We start from the raw sequence: 17,805 nt of genomic DNA, 5'->3' as shown, positions 1-17,805 counted from the left end.
GGATTTATTGTTGTTAGGTGAATCTGATCATGTTATTAAATATTATTTATACTGAGTCTTAGGATTTTCTTGGATTTATTATTAGTGAGGAATAATTGATGCCCTTATAATACCATATTTTTGCAATATAGACACAATGGTGCACCAACAGGCAAGATTAATTGAATTGCATTGGAAGTGGAGATCTAAATAGTATTTCAAATTTTGTTTTCCCCCATAATCATCTTAGACTGTGTTTGATTGGCAACATGGAAAATGACTGGAAAAGAAAATTTTTCCATTGAATATTTTTTCATGAAAAATGAAAAAATAGTCGTTTGATTGGTATTATTTTCTAGCGAGAAAATCAAAAACTTTCTATAGGAAATTCAGATTTTATTGTTTAATTGCTCTTATTTTCCACGAAAAATGTAACATTTTCTACTGGAAAAACCTAATTTGTTGTTTGATTGCATCAATTTTCCTAGAAAAAATCATATTTTTCCATGGAAATTTTTTTAAAAAAAAAAAAATATTTAAAAAAACATTTGATAATTATAAACAGCACTACGTGGAATTAAATCTTACCATCAAATTGCCTCGGGATCTGTTCACTAATCTGGATAAATTTATTTAAAATATTATCAAGTTATATAATTTATCTTTTAAAAAAAAAACTTAAAAAAAAAGGAAAAACATTGAAGTTGATCCCTATTCCAAATTTGATTTGTCTCACACGTTATTTTTTCACATAGCCGCTTACATTTTCCCTGAAAAACTTATCCTAGGGTGGAGGCAGGAATAATTTTTCACTGATTTGAGGGAAAATAGGGATCACGTGATAGAGTTTATGGAAAAAATTTTCATGAAAAATTTTGGCAAACGAATAGCCTATTTAGCTGGAAAATGACCCGTGGAAAATTTTTCCAGGGGAAAAAAAGACAATCAAACATAGCCTTAATGTTTACTTGCAAGAAGAAGTTTTCAAATTTTTCAAATTTGATGCTTTTAGAGATAAGAGACATACACGTCTTGCTGACAATTTGTTATTGAGCTAGGCAACAGAACAAATACCAGTTGTTATAAATGTATTGCTTGATTTTTTTGGACTTTAATATGTTTATGAGATCTTTTCCTTTTGATACATCTTAAATTATTTTTAATTCATGCCTTTCATTTGTATACATACCAATTATGATTGAAGTTGTCCTGGTGGATTATGGTATTGAATCGTATGTTTCTATGAATTAAGATTTCCTATTAATAAATATAATCATGAGTCAACTAGAATTAAGAATGAGCTTTCTCTACTAAAGATGGAGATGTACTATTACATGTTTTTATTGATATTTTTGATTGATCAAAAGAGAGTTAACTCTTTCCATGGTCATTTCTGTTTTTTGATTGGTCACTTTTACGTGGATGAGTTTACTCATTTTCTTGTCTTATTTTTCCTAGGCTAAAGCTTGTTCCTCTGCAAGAATTGCACGCCTAAAGAACATAACCAGCTTGTTCTTCTGCAAGAATTGCACGCCTAAAGAACATAAACAGGAGAACTGTTGATGTTTTAGCCTCTAGGCTGTATTTCTATTATTCTTACAGCTATGAACTTTCGAATAGTATTGCTGAAATTCATGGGTGAGTAAGAAAGACTTTCATTTTTTTTTTCATAAGCTAGCTTGTAATATCCAGTAAACTTGGGTGGATTTTACATTTTTACTTAATTTCAGTCTATCAAAGTTGATATGGTTTCACTAGCACTAATTTGAATTTTTTTACCATGAAAGTCATTGAGTTGCACTGCATGGCCACCCTAAGACGTGATCAACTTGGCCAAGTTTGTCATGTCCACAATACTACTATCTATATTGATTAAGTTTGGTGTCTTAATTAACTGGCCTTAACTGGGTTTTTGGTGAGATGCATGAAACTCTTGTCAACTTGCTGCTTTGCAACTACTCCATTATAATTTATATGTAGGCAGAAAAATTGAGGTCAAAAGCGCCTCGCTTTGAGGCTCATACAAACCAATAAAGCAAGATTAATTATTTTTTATTATGATTATGACCACCATTACTAATCCGTTAAATTATTTCTCTAGTACAGAAAGTGTTATACTGAACTTTTCAGGAGATACCTGCATGTAGGATCAACATTATCTTATGATAGTATCACTATTGAAGGCAATTCCTTTGATATGATGTTAACACCATGTTTGGTTGGGCGATAATTACTATGCCCCCACAAAATAATTAACCTGGGATAAGTATAATTCATATTTTTATAAAAAAATTTGTAAAATAAATATATATAATAGTTAATTTTTAAAAATGTTTATTAAAAAGTTTTTCCTTCTAACCCAAAATTTTAAAATAATTCTCTGAAGCCCACATTTTTATCTGTAAATAGAGCCCTCTAATTTTTATTTTTTTTTTTGCAGTTTTGCCTGTATCTCTTTTAACCATCCAATTGGAGTATATAGATGCTAAGGAAAGCCTCCTGCAATCTGCTAGAAAGGCGCATGTTGCAGCTCTAGGTTTTTGAATTCCGTGCAACAAGTGGGATGTCATCGTTCGCTTGCTTCTTGAGAAATTCCGAAGAGGACTGTATTCATGCAGAAAGGTATGAAGAAGGTATTGGCACCCTACTTTGAACTAACTAATGTGAGTTCTTTTCTTTTACAGCGAGGAAGTTGAAGAAGAGGACCATGGAGGCTCTAGAAGTGGTTTCATTTTTTTTTAATTTTATCACAACTAAATGAATACAACAAGAATTAGGTACTGTGTGTTGTTTTGATTTTTTTCACTTGAATAAATAAAAGGTGCGTTAATAGTGGTGTTGGTTTAACATTTGTTATTTTAAATTTTTTTAGAAAATTAGCTAAAATTGCTAGCTTTGGGTTTAATGGTGGTACTGTGTTCTTTTGTTTGATTTTTTTTCTAAATGTTTGGTGTATTGGTAGTCAAAGTTTAGATCAAAGTGTTTTAAATAATTTATCTGGTTAATTTTGAATTTTTAGAACATTGATACTGTACAAATTGAAAAAGATGAACATGCACATTAGGTAATAGAGCTGGCCATGTTAGGTGAACCTCTTTAGCATTAACCACTCATTGTTACTACTCAATGTTATGCTTCAATAGATTTTCTACTACTGTCAACAGTCCATACCATGTAAAAGTTTAGTACATATCTGAAGTCCTTTCTAATGATTATTTAAGTGAATTATGTCCAAGTATTTGATAAGATCACTATTCAGTAGTTTGTGTCATGCTTAGCAGTGGCCATGGTTGGATTACTTAAGTTGATTTTTATTTCTTATTTTCATATTATTTTCTACATGTTGAGCTCCATAGTGTCCTTATGCAGGTCAAGAAGGTTGTCCAAGGAAGTTTTAATTCATCCATAGCTCGGTATAAGCCTTTTCTAGAAGAGTACGCATATGAAGGATTGCTAAAAGTTTATTCCTTTTCTTATTAGAAAGTATTAATTAAACAGGTTAGCTTCTTTCACTAGACTTCAAATACTAATTATGATTTGGAAACAATGGTATGTTTGGTGCACCCACTGCTATTCAACTCATTAAAACCATTTTCTCATTTGGCTATCTTGGCTTTCCGCCATGGAAGCTAAACACTTGATTTTATGAAATAGAAGCTTTTAGACGACATATTGTTAGGCCAAATTGGAGAACTAAAGCTTGTATATCATTTTTTTGTCTTTTGGTCAATGACATACGGATGCACTAATGAATGTGTCCTATTAGTAGGACACTAGTTTGTCTATGACGAGCGGCCTCTTCACTTCTCTTCTTCAACAATATTAAGACTAGTAGTTAGGTTTTTTAGCCAATCTATTTGTTAATCTGTATTTGCTGAGATAAGGCTTGGATAATTTTTTTTAGTTTAATTATGCTTGATTATGTATTTGTTGTTAGGTTCAAATTAGAGGAATGAACAATTGTATCTCATTAATTTGTTTCCTCAGTGGATAAAAAAGCAATCATCCCAACATTCAAATCTGTTGCTTGATAAGGTATTATTTTAAGTTAGTCTTCATTAATTGCGAACCACACAAATGGATTTACTGAAAAAATCATATTGTCTCTTAGAATTTTCTTGACTGGTTTATACTCTAAGAGAAAGGTTGTTGTAAACTCCACTATGTTTTCTAATGCTTATTTGCACCATTTCCATTATCATTTTATATTATTTGCAGGCTTTTGGTATCTTTGCATCTAGAGATTTTAAAATAAATTAGAAGAAGCCCACTTAATATATAAAGATTCATATACTTTTCATATGCCATATCATGAAAAAAAAAGTACCTAAACGATCAAAACCAAGCTTATTAAATTAGCACTAAGAATATAAATTATTAAAAACTTCTTTAATTTCTTCAAAGCACTGTAAAGCACATTTTGATAAACAATAAACGTAATTATTTTGTTCTTAATATTGTTAATTTTGTTTTTGTCCACACACTATTTAGGATATATTCCAAATTAAAATTATTATAGTTTTGTTCCATGTTGGCTAAAAATTGTGTTGTCCTCTCTTTGCCTTCGGTAATGATGGTCATCAGCTTCCAGTCTATTTCAGCCAAACGAGAACAAACACCTAATTTGATGCATTTACTTATTTTAAAGACATTAGTTTTATTGCTTTAAAAGTTAGGACCTATTGCTATGTTTGTTTCATTTTTTGTATACAGAATACCTTGCAATGATACCTCTGTAGAATCACACAATGAAGAAGAAGAAAAGAAATTTTCAGATTCACAGAAATTTAGAGTTTGAGGTTTCAATGATCAAGCTAAAATTTCTCAAAACACACTGCAAAAATAAAAAAAAATAAAAAAAATTGAGAGCATACATCACATACATTCCCTTGGAAAAGTCATTTCTTTTCCTTTTGACTAACCTGACACCCAGCATGTGACTCACACATTACATCAACATAGTTTAATCTTGAATTTTCAAGATTAATCTTTATATCATCAAAGTTAATGGTTATATTTTGTTTATGGTTGTATTTAGTTGCTTGAATTTTCATCCATTGGTGCAAAGAGCATGTAGAAATTTGATCTTGGGGTGGTTTTTCTCATCAAATGATGGTTCTTTTTGTTCCAAAGTTCATATATTTGATGCCTGATTGTCAAAGTTCATTTTTTTTTATCGTCAAAGTTTGATCTTGCCCTATAGCAAGAAAGTGATGTATTGGTATTCTTGTATGATGTATTATTATAATGTATTGAGATTGACAGTGTGGTGTTCTCATCCTCTTTTTAGTTAAGGGAAAGGAGAGCTTTATTTCATGGTTGTTTGATCTTTTGAGATGCTTAAGTCTTGATTGTAGATTAGTGAGTTTTGTATTGTTCCATAGTTTTGATTTTTGATTAAACAAGATTGGTATATATATGTTTTAGCAGATTTTGGAGAATTCATGGTTAAAGATCTAGAGGGTTGAAGATGAAGAGGATGCATGAAGCTTTTTATTTTGTGTAATTAAGCCAAAAAAATATTTTGTAAAAAAAGTATACAAATAGTATAAAACTCTTTACATTTGTTATTAATCAAAATACATTGCGCTTGAGCTCATTACTTTTGCAAGTTAAATAAATTTATTTATTACTTTTTACATTTTGAATGTATTGAAAGATTAATGGTTTTAATTTATAGGTTAAACAAATTTATTTATTATTAGTAGAAAAATAAATTAAAAATTCAATTCAATTAACCAATAAATTTAGAGGTAGTTATAACAGCCTCTAAAAACTATGAACATGTAAGAAATTATTAGCTATAAAGACGGTTATACTACCTCTAAAATTTTTGAGGAGTGATAAACATTAACCGCCTCTAAAACTATTGAGTAGGGTTAAGAAATTATTAGTTGTAGAGGCAGTTATAACAACCTCTAAAACTTTTGAGGAGTGATAAAAAGTATTAGCTATAGAGGCGGTTATAATTTCCTCTAAGCTATTAGGTAGTGTTAAAAAATTATTAGCTATAGAGACGGTTATAACCACCTCTAAAACTATTAGAAAGTGATAAAAAATTATTACCTATAAAGGCGGTTATAACCGCTTCTATACTTGTTATGAAAGATAAAACTTACCCCAACGGTTGGTATAAACCAACTCTAAAGTGTAGAGCCGGCTATATATGAGGCGGTTTAGAGGTGGGTGAAAAAACCAATGCTATAGCTATAGATGCGGTTATAACTGCCTCTATATAGCTTGAAAACTGCCTCAAAAGCCCCTTTTTGGTATAGTAACTTATAAATGATACTCCGTTTGCTTGCCGCCTTACTCCCTGGATTTTTAATGTCAAACATCTTCTTGATTTTGCTATAAATCCTTCCATTAATACTATCGGAGAGCTTGGATCACCCCTACCACTAAGTTAGCTATTCAGGGAGCTAATTTACATGTTATTAACCTTTTTCACCATGGTCGTGACCTTTTCTAGATGGATCATGAAGAGTTTCGTTGATTTTGGCTTTGTATTTTAATTTGTTTTTGCAGCTTGTCTCATTTCCTTTTCAATAAATTAGCCTCCAGGTCCAGGTTCTTTCTTTTAATAAAAAAAATACTTATAGTTGGTTTTTTGGGATATGTACCAAATTTCTCTTATTCTTTAAAATTTTTTGGCTTATTGTTTTAGAATTATTAAATTTTATTCGGAGTATATTTTATGTCTAAAGGTTGAATTTGTCATAGTGATACAAGTTTTAAATTTATATAGTTTGCTTGATTTGTACATTGTGAAGGTTATATAGTTTACTTAAGACTTTGCTTTATATAATTCATTTTTTTTTATGAGTTTTGTTATTAAATATATTGTAATATGGGTATAGATTGTGCTAATAATCTACAATCTTATGCTGCCTATCTTCCTCAAGTATTAAAAATGCTAAGTTGGAAGTGCAATTTCCTCTATGTATTTAATTCTAGTTTAAAATTCAAAAAATGTTGGTTTTAAGTTTTAAATTAATAAGAAAAGGTAAAGATAATTTATACATGGTAATAAATTATTATCTCCATTGAAAAAATTATTAAAATACTTTCTAATTTAAGCGCTAACATAGTGTTTAAATCAAAGTAAAAGGTAAAGTAAAATAAAGTGATAGGAGAGAAAAGTAGGAAAAGTGAGAGCGGTGTTGAATATTTTATGATTTACTAATGATATTCTTATTATTAAATAAAAAATTATTTATTTCTATTTACACACATGTATTATCAATTTCTCAAATTTTAAGTACATTGTTATTATTATTATTATTATTATTAATTTTTCAAAGGATGAATTGAGAAACAAAAACTAAAACATAAAATTGTTTTGGAAAAACACCATCAAGCAAATAAACAAATGCACAAATAAAAAATATATATATAGTAAGGGAGATCTGTGTATATTTTTTATAAGAAACTATACGCATTAACAAACAAAACAAAAACCCTAACATATGAGAACTATGGGATGCAGACAATAAACAATTAAAAAGCACATAATAACAAAAATAATATGACAATAAAAACGTAAAAAGTAGAAATCTAGTGACACAGTAACATTCAAGGTAATATATATAGATATGTGATCTATACCGATAAGTAGAGAGAGAAAGATTAAAAAAACTCAAAATCAAATCAATTCAAACATGTAGAATTAACAACAAAGATCAAATCAAGAGTCAAAAATAAGGTGTAAGAATTTTACTTTTCAGATAAGATAATTGGTGTAGAGTGAACCATTGATTAAAATAAAATTAGATTAAAAAAAGTGGAGGAATTTTACCGTAATGTTATGTAATTAATTAAAGAAATCTAGGGTATTAAGATCTTTTTAAAATTATAAAAATTTTAGATTTTTTCCCTCCCAAGTATTCCAAATTGCGGGGCCAAAAAAGTGAGATTTTAGAGGGTTTCAAAAGATCAAAGTTAATCTTTTCTTTTCCTGCATTAAATTAAAAATTTTATCCAAATAAGGAAAGAACTCACCTTGACCCTCTATGACCCTCCCACCCCGAGAACGGATTGAATGTATGTACTGGGATACCACATCAACTTATACCTCCCATCCAATCAGTTTTTCCACATCAATTTTTTTAATAATTTATTCATTCTTTACTACACATCATCACCCATTTTATATTTTTAATTTTCTTTTTAAAATATCATAACCTTATCTTTAACCCCCAAAGTAAAATCCCAAATTTTAGGGTTTTTATCTTTTGGATCCAAACATCTCGCCGCTCTCCGGTGATACAACTATGACTATGAGACGCATCGGGTTGAACGGCGCCGATGTACCCAGCCGGCCAAACGTTAATTAGTGCTAGACCCATCGGCTAGTTCAACGAACCTAGGTTCATTGTGGGCAAGCAAATCCTATGGACGAACAGGTATAGGCTGTGGTGATGAAGATAAGTCTCTCACCACATCCAGTGAGAAATATAGAGTTGGTTCCTCAGATAAGAGTAATGATTTATTTGGGGACTAGAAATATGTAAGTTTATTCACTGCTCAGATCTTTCAATAGCTCTTTACCATATTGTAGTTGTTGGATTCAATGTATCTGAGGAATTTTGTTGTAATCTCATTATATAGAAGGACTATAGTGAAAAGGTATGGCTGCTTTGTTCCAATCTTTAAGAGATTTGTTTGGCTAGTCTCAAGATGTGAATTGGTTTTATTAATTTTGACTATTCAAATGTCAATATGTTATTCTGCTTATAATATGATCTGCTAATTTATCATTTTCTTTTTCCAATTCTTTCAGCATATGGGACCCCCACCCCCCACCCCGACCCCAAAACTTTTATTGGATCCTTCTACTCCAAGACCAAAGCAATTGTATTTGATCCTCTTCTCATTAGCTTTATTTTGTTTCTCCTGATGTGCTTTGATCTTATTGAATTGATGGATATTAGTTGATGTATTGCATTGATTTGATCTGAATTTGTTTGGTGTGTTGTGTTTTTGTTTCAGGGTAAGGTGCATCAAGGACACTTAGGTTAATGGATTGAGTGATTTGGTTTCAGGTTTTCATTTCTCATGGTTGATGGTGGATTGGCTTTCAAGGGACAATGTTGGTTATCAATTCTTAGATCTAGATCTTGGTCCTATGAATCAGTACATCTAAAAATAACACCGCCATTTTCGATTGAATTGAAGAATGTTTGAGTTTATTATGCCCTAGTTTGGATGGATTTGTACAATGACATCTTTTTTTTAGTTATAACTGTAATGATGATGTTCAAGATTTTATATTATTGTGGTTATGATTATTTTTGTACTTCAAAAAATTTACCTACTCTACAAGTTGCAGAATTCTTCAAGGTTGTCATGAAAAAGAATAAGGTGTCATCTCCGGAATCGAACAACAAAAACGCATTTGCTATCAGATTGTACCTCCTTACAGAATTATGGACACCATACATATTAGGTGTTTAGGGTTTTCAGTGGAGGTTGTGTTAATGCTAATGTATGTATTTGTCGGAACATGTTATCTAAGTATATTATCTATGTTAGTAATTTTTGTAAGAGTCGAATCGTAAAAATTCTATTGTAAACCTTGTTCTACAACGAATATTTTATTGTTTTCTAGTGTTTCGTCAGGTGTGCTAGTGTTCACACATATACAATCAATAAATGTAGCATTTTTCAATTGCTTTTTGTGGGCTCCTTTCTTTCCACCCGGCCTTTAATTAGGATTGACGGGGTAAAAAGCATGGATCACAAATCAAAAATTTAATTTTGTTGTAGACTTCAGGGATTGTGGTTCATGATTTCCATTAGGGCAAGCCCCTTATCGTTAATTACCCTGACATGCACTGCTGAACTCCGATTATAAGTGTGAAGAAAGAAACAGATTCTGATAAATAAATTTTTATTCATGAATTCATGACTTTCATTGAAAAATACAAGAAGTTAGAATTTAATCATCTCGACACAACAATAATTGTAGCCTTTTTATCTCCTTCCGACTATTTCACCCGAAAATCTGGGGTTCGACTTCTGTCGACTTTTTCGTCTTCGACCAACTCAAATACGCATCTTGAACATGACTTAAAAACCGTGAAGTTGTGTCTCGATATTTCGAATTTCAGATCTTGGACTTGATTTGAACTTGATTTCGAATTTTCACAAGCTTCGGCCTTTCAGTCATGAAACTTTTTCAGAATCTCGTGAACTCTCCAACGCTTTTATCTTTGGGGCTTCGAGTCTCATTTGTCGACTTTGTTCAAAACTTGGATCTTTGATTTCGAACTTGCATCTCGATTTAATTTCGATTTCAAGTCGCGATTCCCTACGTCATTTAATCACAAACTTGGTTCGACTTTTTTCACGAGCTTCGCCATCACGCTGTAAGCCTTTTCGCAACTTGTGAACTCTTCAACATTTTAATTTTGATAGTCGCTGAGCTCATTTGTCGACTTGTTCAAACTTGGAACTCGAACTCTTTAAACTTGCATTTTGAGGCATTTAAAACCTGAATCTGGATTTGATCTGAATTTCAAGTCAGATTCTCCGTGATCACTGAATCACAAACTTGGTTCGCTTTTCAGCTTAACTCTCGCTTTATGCTTGTGAAGTTTTTCGAACTCTGTGAACTCTTCAACACTTTAGCTTTTCGTTGTCTGAGCTCATTGGTCTGACTTGTTTCGAAACTCTGAACTCTGACTTTCTGCAACAGATCTTGAATTTGATTCTGAACTTGATTTGATATAAGCTTCCGACCCTCGTGCTGGTGAGGCTTTTTACAACTCCTGAACTCTTCAACACTTTAACTCCTGAGATTGTTGAGCTCATTTATCGATATGTTTGAAACTTAGAACTTGACTTTGAAATCAGACCTGATTTGATTTGAAAACTTGATTTGATTTTTATAAGCTTCCGCCTCTCGAGCTCATGGAGGCTTTTTCATGAACTTTTGAACTCTTTCAACACTTTAACAAACGAGATTGCTGAGTTCTCATTTTCGTCGATTCATTCGAGACTTGGTATCTTGGACACTCAATTTGCAACTTGATTTGATTCGGACCTCGACTGACTCTTCCATAAGCTTCGCTCTCGCCTGAAACTTTGTCAGCAACTCTATGAACCCTTCCAACACTTTAGCTTGAGGTTGTTGAGTTCATTTCATCGATTTGTTCGAAACTCGGGTCTTAGACTCTCAACTCGCATCTCTGGATCTTTGATTTGGAACTTGATTTGATTTTTATAGCCTTCGCTTTTCACGCCACGTGTGCTTTTTGTAACTTATGAAGTCCCTCAACGCTCAACTCGGGGTTGTGGAGCTCGCTATCTCGATGTTTTGAGTTTGTCTTCGAATTTGATCTCGACTTTTAAGTTATGGGATTCTCCGCATCGAGGAATCGTGCAAAATATGGTTTTAGCTTTTCGCTTAACTTCTGGCTTTATGCGTCATGCTTTTTACAACTCTCGGAACTCTTCAACTCTTCATCCTTGAGTTTGCTTGGTTCATTTGTCGAATCTCAGCATTCTTTGATTTGATTCGGGAACTCATCTCGAACTTCATTTTACTTTTCATAAGCTTCCGGGTCTTTAGGTTCACTAAACTTTGTCGAACTTCGTGAACTCTTCAACACTGTGAATCTCAGGTTTGCTGAGCTCATCCTCGTCGATTCATCATTTTTAACGCCTGATTTTGATTTACTTATCTTCTTTTTGTTTTAGAATGCTTGGCTTTTGAAGATCTCGAAATTTCTTCATCACTCTTAAGAGAGCTCAACGGGCCTCAACAGTGGTCCATGAGCTCACAAAAAGAGTTTTATGGGTTTTGTAATTTTTCACTGACTCCTAAGTGAGCCCAATAGCCTCAAATAGGGATCCAATGAGCTCAAAAGAGAGTTTTAGCTGTAGAAATTTTCATCACTCCTAAGAGAAAGAATCGAGCTCAACAACGGGCCCAGAGCTCAAAAAGTAGTTTTAAGGTTTTCGAATTTTTCATCACTGAAAAGAGAGTCAAACGGCCCTCAAACAAGGCTCCACGAGCTCAAAGAGAGTTTTATGGATTTTGGAATTTTTTTCACACTGAAAGAGAGTCACTGGCCTCAAACGGGTCCATGAGCTCAAAGAGAGTTTTTACGTTTTGAATTTTTCGTCACTGAAAGAGAGTCAATGGCCTCAAACAGATCCATCACCATTTTCAAAGAGAGTTTTTAAGGGTTTTGAAATTTTTATCACTCCTAAGAGAGTTAATGGCCCCAAACAGGTCCATCACCAAAGAGATTTGCATCACTCCAAAGAGAGCCAACGGCCTCAAACCGGGTCCAAGAGCTCAAAGAGAGTTTTTAAAAGGATCTTCATTAGCCTCATCCGCTCCGCGACTCAAGAGTAATGAAAGTAGGCTCCTCCAAAGAGAGAGCGATACATGCATTAGACATCACGGTAAGCTTAGGGCGGGGTCTCTGGAAATTACCAAAAATACCCCCTCATCTTCGCTTAAAAATCTTTTTCTTCGTTTTCTTTTTCTCTCGTGATTTAGATACTCTAACTCTTCATTTCACATTTTATCAAATTTTTGCAAAATAAACCCCAAACTTTCATATATTTTTCATATTTTTCCATATTTATTATGCGCTTAAACCCTCGAGCTCGCTTTTTTTCACACATTTTCACATTTTTGCACATGTGTCCTCAAAAATTTTCTTTCTTTCTTCTTCTCTCTATTTACGGTGTTCATAAAGGAGTGAAAAATGAACAAAGATGTATATACTTTTATCTATGGGCCATGATTTAAAGACAAATTATGACGGATAGTGTCTAGCATTAATATATATAAAGATTTTTATGGCATGGGGCATGGGGTACAACTGCACAAATCTTATACATTTTCAGATGTAGTTTCATCTACCCTCATCAAGCATTTATATTTTTCCTATGGCATTATACATGGAATTAACAACTATATGTATGTATTTTGCATGAAATTTCATCTAAGATTTTTTTAGGGAATCTCGTATGGTTGAATCTGAAAACCAAAACATACTTGTATATATATACTTGGTATGAGATTTTATAAGGTCATCTACCTCTTTGGAGTAACGAACTTCTCAAGCATGCTTCGGAGATTCACGCTGAAGAGGGCATCACCATCGCCAAGCATCTCAAGAGGGACTTTCTCTGTTGAGGCCTTTAGACGGAGGATAATGATGGTCGACGATCTACCGGGTCGGAATCCATTACTTGGCAAGTCTTCAAAAAGGACGACAAGGCTCATAATGTTGTCAGCGCACGTAGGAGCTAAGTCAGCTGATCATGCATGTAAGTCTAGCTTCGCGACAATGAGATGCATCAGCGAGAAAATGGCACAACGCCGATGAGCTTCGCAAGGAGTTTTGCATCGTCATCCATCCCATCCATTTGCATAGCATCTTATCTATTCTATTCTTGCTCTTCTTCATCTCCTCGATCTCGATCATATTCTACTCTCCTCTTCCTTATACTTCGAACTTCACAATAGCACCAATCATCATCATTCCAAAGATCTCTTTATTTGTGTATGCAAAGAGGTGGCAACGAGGGAGGAGCGCTGTCAAACAACAAACAGTGGTCGCCGTAACACTTCTGGACACCACCACATCGGGTCTCTTTTTATAGATTCTCGAGAGAGAGAGATAGAGAGGATACAAATGGAAGAAAAGAGATGGAAAGAGAAAATATAAGAGAGAACATGCATCCTTTCTTCTTACATATAGTCCGATTAAATTTGGGGAGTCCTGGGATCAAGAAGAGAGTCAACTATTTTGGATATCAAGAGAGTGATCGTCTCAGTGGTGATAGAGAGAGTTCTTAGAGTGAGAGAAAGAACTTGGGAAGAAGCAATGAGTAGCATAGTAAGAACCCCACGCCGCATGATTTTTAGTACCTTTCATCTTCTTCACCCGGTCCCGTGATCAAGAGAGAAAAGCTTTCATCCTGTGTCATGGGTATGTTGACTTCTGTTTTTAGTACTCCTTGGTCCCACCATGGAGAAAAGGATCCTCCAATCATGCATCACCATGCTATTTTTATATATTTTTATATCCCAGCGGTCCCGCCTATGGAAGGGAAAAACTAGCCCTCCTTTTTCTCACTCTCGGTCCCACTCCATGGAAAAGAACCTCCTTTTTCATGCCACGCTGAAATCTCTGACTGGCCCACTCATGGACGTAAGAGATGTCTCAATTGCTTTTTAAACTCCCTTCTTCTTCATGCCATGCTCATCCTTTTGCAACCATTGAGAGAAGAAAATGCCTCCTACGCTCCTTTTTCCCCATCCCTACATGCCTCTTCTCTCCCTAAAAGATCCGGGCCCACAATATTGTTATAACCAAAAGATGTTTTCAAATATCCGGATTTTCATTAGCATTATCCTAATATTTATTTTTATTTTTATTATTATTATTTTTAATTTAAATAAACTCAAATTTAAAAATTTATATATTTTTCTTTTAAATCCGAATTATGAGATAGAATCGGACTTTGACTTTAATATTAAAACTCCTTTCTTTTTAATCATGGATAAGCTCAAAATGACCTTTTATCCCCTAAGTTTTATTTATTAGAGATAAAGATTAGGGTTTTATTCAAATTAAAAACTCTCCCCTCTCATATAAACACTTTTTCCTCGTTGTTATAGTAGCTGTGTGATGCTTTTTGAAGTAGAGATACCAAAAAGTCTTTCAATTTCGCAGATTAATATAAGCATATGCTATACTTTTTGTTGAGGTGTGATGTTGTTCTTCATCCAAAAATTGAATAATAAAAATTAAAACACAAATGAAATTGATATCTTTTTATTTCATATAGAGATGCATAAAACAAGAATCATTTATAGATTCACACCAAAACAAAAATACAAAAAGATTGCAATTCTTCCTTTCAGTGGAGCTGGCATGGATCACAAAGCAAGAAAATAGATATTAATACTTTGCAAAATTTTTCTAAAAACAAAACATTACACTTGATCATATAAACTCTACTATGCAAAAATCTAAAACTTTCATAATGAAGAACCAAAAAGCACAGATATGCATGTTTATTCCAATCGGATATAATCATGACCAAATAATAATAGGCCTCTAATTAAGGCAGGAGATTATGCCAAGAGATTAACTTTTGCAAAAATTGCACAAAAAAGAAGTCATACAATGACTTTCCAAGATTACACAAAATTACAATCACTGTATATATATGATGTTCACATCTTCCAAATTGAACACCAAAATTCAATACAAAATGAAAGATACATCCTTAAAGCATTACAAAATTTGTTCATTCACTTTTGTTGAGATTTCAAACAACAAAATTTTTCATTTCTGTAGAAAGGCATCCTTAAAACACAATAGCAAAGATGGATTTCTTTCTAATGGTTTAATTTCACAAAAAAAAAATGGTTACTGCCACATGATTTTCATCATTTTTGTTGAGTTTCCAAGCCACTTGTCAAGCAGTCCTATACATAAAATATACTATGCAATTAGGAAAATTACAAAACAATGCATGAAACAATTTTAGACTATAAGTAAGAACATCCATAGTTTTTACCTAAGTAATAAATTAAGATGAATTATTTTTCTTCAAGCATTCTTGTAAAACTCATGTTAGCTTGAAGATTAAACCCCACAATTGGAAGAAATAGTGCTCATATATAACCTCATGTTAATTTAAAATTGAACCCCAAACATAATGATGATTAAAGAAAATTACGTATATTGAATGAATACTCCGCATAGGATGAATAAAATTGGTAGTTTGGAGTTATTGGCAACTTGAAAAGTCTTGTTATAAAGGATAGAACATAGCTTTTTGTAGGAGGATACATCACTAGAGAATTTTCCATTTGTAAATGATCGCTAGCTGCAAAAATTTATAAAACAATTAGAAAAATAAGCCAAGTTAGAATATAGTAAGACAAGTTAATTGATAAAACATTAGAAAAGAGTAGATACAAATACACTAGTAGTACCCTGATGTGTTCTCTTTTTCTCTTGAATTTTTGAGCTCCCTATCTACTTTTTCTTTTTCTTCTAACACTTCTTCCAATTGACTTTTCAGTCTCGAGAACCTTTTGAACCTTTTGTTTTTGATATGTATAGGGTCAAGCACAAGCTTCTCATGAATTGAATATCTGAAATCCTATTAGAACCATCACCAACTATCTTCTTGAGTTGTGGGAAGCATTTTTCCACATTCTTGGACATCTGAGGGTTGCCTTTTCCTTCTCAACCAGTTCTAATGCCTTGATCAATTTGTCTTTTAACAATTTTTGTACATTTCCGAATCAGAACTTCTATCAAAAAGGTTATAACTAATATGGTTCTAACTCACTGTTGCAATAAGCGAGTTGATTTTTTCTTCACCATTCCAAACATTGAAATCATTTATGAATATTGACTTTTGTCTTTTTGTCCATCTCTTCATTATATATGCTTTGGTACTCTTTTACATTATTCATGACAGCATATCCATAGTGTGATGACATAATAATCCAAGAGTCTCAAACATATGACAACTACAAGAGATGTTACCATTTGAATGGGAAAATGTTACAAAGTAAACTCTTGCATGGCCATCTTCAGTTAACTGATATATGGAAGTAGTATTCATCACTTGCTCCTTTTAACACAATTCCACCCAATGCTTTCCATCAACTCACATCTTCAAACCTCTTAAACATGGTAAGAGTATAAACTTGGCAAGCATGTTTTAAAATCCCACGACCATTAACTTTACTTGGTGTCTACTTTTTACACGAAAATCTTGATTTAATTCTTCTCTTGACGAAATTCTGCTCTTTTCCTCATAATGTACTATAACTTGAATAAGAGACATGGAGAATCTATAATCTAATGCAATATACTATTTCATACTCTCACTCCTTTAAGTAGATTTTTGTCCTAGTTGAAAACATCCATGCATGTAGGTGGGGCACCAGTTTTGCTCGAAGTTCATATAATCTCTAAGCCAAGAGTGATCTTCAAGTTCAAACTTTTTCAATCATAGCAGCTCAATCTAGATTCAAACTCCCACTTTAGTTTCACATCCATAGAAACATTTGTTAAATTGTGCTTTTAAACTCTAAATTTGCAAAACGCACCAACAAGGTGTTGTTTGCGTTATTGGAAAGTATGCCACATACATAATTCATGATGATGACTTTGGAAACATCATTCATATTGCTTTCATCATTGCTTGATCTTGATCAGAAAATGCTTTTGGTTGTTGGTAGCCCATGGCTTCTAAAATGTTTTCAAATAACTTCAAACAAATGAGTCGATAGTCTCATCGCATAAAAAGCACTTCAGCCATTAGCCCACACTATTCCAATGATTGTTTGATTCCTCACAAATGGGAGCACAAACCAAAATTGTACCTTGTTACGTTCGATACGTCATGTCAAACACAAAGAATATCTCCAAAACACATACCATTTAGTTTTGGTCTTCCATCCCTCGAAAGTAGCTCCTGTTAACGTGATTGTTTTGGTCTACTTGGACGCAATAAAAACACATTGGGTCTTATATGAAACACTTGCTCGGCTTGAAAGGGGTTGATAATGACTTGTGCATTCCCGCTCAATCATTTAACTTCTCTCAATTGCAATATAGCCAGTGCGACAGGTCTCGCTTGCTAAAACTAATAGTTTTCACACCAGATCCCAGTTTTGCTCGAAAGAGTAAGGAATAACCATGACCATGGTTTTCACTCCTGCAAACTATTGAAGGAAGAATATCGCCATGCCCTTTAATATTTTTCTCGATCTTAAAGTCGAGTTCTTTCCTCTAAAAGTAGCTAGCTCATGGTTATGTTCAT

The 17,805-nt window shown here is 33.0% G+C and overlaps 1 pseudogene; it reads left to right on the top strand.

Moving 5' to 3' along the window:
• Positions 1-1,295: 1,295 nt before the first annotated feature.
• The window catches only part of LOC120249486, a 20,027-nt pseudogene continuing 3,517 nt past the window's right edge, over positions 1,296-17,805 (top strand).

The sequence above is a fragment of the Dioscorea cayenensis genome, chromosome 3 (assembly GCF_009730915.1).
Source record: "Dioscorea cayenensis subsp. rotundata cultivar TDr96_F1 chromosome 3, TDr96_F1_v2_PseudoChromosome.rev07_lg8_w22 25.fasta, whole genome shotgun sequence".
Classification (NCBI taxonomy): Eukaryota; Viridiplantae; Streptophyta; class Magnoliopsida; order Dioscoreales; family Dioscoreaceae; genus Dioscorea; species Dioscorea cayenensis.
The sequence above is the reverse complement of the archived record's forward strand: the minus strand, read 5'-3'. Positions and strand labels throughout refer to the sequence as shown.